This window comes from Talpa occidentalis, unplaced genomic scaffold (genome assembly GCF_014898055.3).
Source record: "Talpa occidentalis isolate TD23 unplaced genomic scaffold, MPIMG_talOcc4v2.1 talOcc4.12, whole genome shotgun sequence".
NCBI classification, from domain to species: Eukaryota; Metazoa; Chordata; class Mammalia; order Eulipotyphla; family Talpidae; genus Talpa; species Talpa occidentalis.
Window position 1 is genome coordinate 69,870,568 of NW_023601212.1, and position 2,637 is coordinate 69,873,204.

The following is a 2,637-nucleotide window of genomic DNA, read 5'->3' on the forward strand; positions in this document are numbered from 1 at the left end:
CCACATAGGTATGAAAACTGTGGAACCAGGCATAAGTATTCTTAGCCATTTCTTTGTCATTTTGTGTGTAACTGCCATTTTAGAATTTTAGGTTTTGCTGTCCCAGGAAAGATGACTGCATTCCAGAGATAGTTTCGACAGTTTTGACCCTCACTCCACCCTCGCCCTCCGGTCACCAATGAGGGTGAACTTGCTGTAATTGGAGCTGCAGGCTGGAGCTGCATCTCGGCCAGGCCAGTCAGCTTAGAAGGATAGCTGGGCAAAGTTGGAGAACGCATCCTTGTAGCCAATGAGTAACTGCCAGAATAATTTAACCTTATTAAAAAAACCCTGCTTCCTTTGTTCAGGACTCTCGATACCTGCTGCTACGTTGGGAGGTGCCGTGAGCCTGGACTCGAGTCTGTAATAAACTCCCTTTTGTGTTTGCATCGGCTGTCTTTGGGTTCTTGGAGGCTATGCTCGCCGAGTCTGCTGACCTTGGGCACAACAAAAACCTGGTACAGTTACAAGACGCACCATAAAGAGTGCTGTCCATAACAGACCTTCCTCAGTAGGAAGCAGAAACTTCGAATCTTGTCTTACAACAGCAATTAAATCCAGAATTCAAATGGCAAACATGCCCAAAACAAATTGTGTAGACAAAATTCACAGCAGCAAATCCTTTCAGACTCAGACAAAATCTTTTTAATTTTTCTGATCCAGACTTTGCAAAAATTCAAGTTCTCTCCAAGAATCCATCAAGGCTACCAGCAATTACCAGTTACTGATTAAGGCTACTCTTTCCTTAACACCAAGACATACATTTGCTAATTTAAATGCCACAGCTCCACAGTTGGCTTGCAAACCCCCTCAGGCAGAGGTCAGGAAGTAATTGAAGACAAAGCAACATATCGATGAAGAATCATTATTGCCTTTAGAAATGCTAATGAGACAGCAGAGATCACAAAAAGAAAGGGAAAAAAAGGTCCAAAGTTCTAGCAACAAGAACCACTGAATTTTACAAGAGCCTGCCAAGTAGCCTCAGACGCCATCTTTGATCTGGCCACATGGTCCAACATACTACCTGATCTTTTGAGTAAAACTGCTGCACAGAACAATCTCCACAAAATCAAATCTCTTAGCAAGTCACTACAAACAAACTACACACAGACACACAGAATCTTGACAAAGCCCAAGCCGGTTTTTCAACAGCAAATCTACATATGAAACAAACACACTAGAGAAACCAAAAATCACACTTGTGCTTATAGTAGCCAGTGCCACAGAGAAGCCCAATTTCCCTATGAGGCTGACTAACCACAGACGGCTCTGTCCTAAATCACATTGGGTGCCAAATCTGGGGTCGCCAAATCTTTTAAAGGGCAGGGAGAGGGCCACCCCAACCCCGCACACCTGCCTACTTTAAATGGGTTCTGCCATCTGCCACATCAACATAAAACATATGAGACTTTAATGGGAATGAACTTTAATACAATTAGGTAATGAAAAGTCGATGCAGGGGCCAGGAATGAGGAAGCCCATACAGAAAAAGACAAGATGACCCTGACACCAGGACCACTGATGCCATCATACCTAAACTGAAGCCATAACAGGAGAAAACAACTTGGCTCCACCCAAAACAACTTTGTTCCGCCTAAACCTGTTTCCCCCCTGCCAACCCAGTTTTCCTGCCTAACCTCTCCTCCCCCTATAAAAGGAACATCTCTCCTCACCATGGGTGCTGCTTCATGGACGCCCACCTTGGGTCAGTGAGGTCCGCCAGGGCGCAATAAGTTTTCCCTTCCTTTGAGAAATTTAGCCTGGTTCTCCTTTTCTTTACCACGCTGAACCTTTCATCTGGGGCATTGGCCAGGAATGTGGTTCAATCCCACAAGTGGACCCTGCCCATTGCGAACCCTCCACTCTCCCTCTCGTTCACTCTCTCTCTCTCTACCTCTCCCCATGGAACTGGAAGCCAGGAAGCCCTCTGAGCTCACTAAGGCTTAACGGCCGCCGCTGGTATGCGACCCGGGGCACCCCTCCCTGCGGGAGAATGGGCTCTCGCTGCCTCTCTTGCCATGTGAGCGGAGCAGAGACTTGCTCTAGTCCCTTATTGGGCTTGCCTGGTAACTCCAATCCATGTGGCCACTTCCACCTCAACAACTTCTTCTTCTCATCTCCCTTGGAGAGGCCATCCTCCTCTGCCTCCTTTTGGCCCACCTTCTCCTCCTAAGGCACTTCGCCAAATAATCACAAAGAATGAAAAGACTCAGCCGGCCTGTGGACCACCAGCACTTAACTCTTGACTCCCCCAGGGTGAGTTGTTGCCTCTAGGGTCCCTCGGATCAAAGAGGTCACTTCTTTTTATTTAGCGAGCGCTACCCCCTCCTGATCCTCACTTTCCATTTGGGGCTTCCTCTGAGGTGAGACGTCTCCTCAGGGGAACTGTTAGGGGGAAAGGATGTCCTGAGCTAATTCCATGCAGGCTTTGTGGATCCCACCCCCACTCCAAACCAAAGTCATCAAGACATCAGGAAAGACAAATCCCGTCACCACCAAAGGGAAGGTGGCTGGGACCTGAGGGTGGAGTTAAGCAGCCAGGTTGGGTATAAAAACCAGACACGTGGGCCTTGGGGGGCTCGCTCTCTCGCTCGCCTC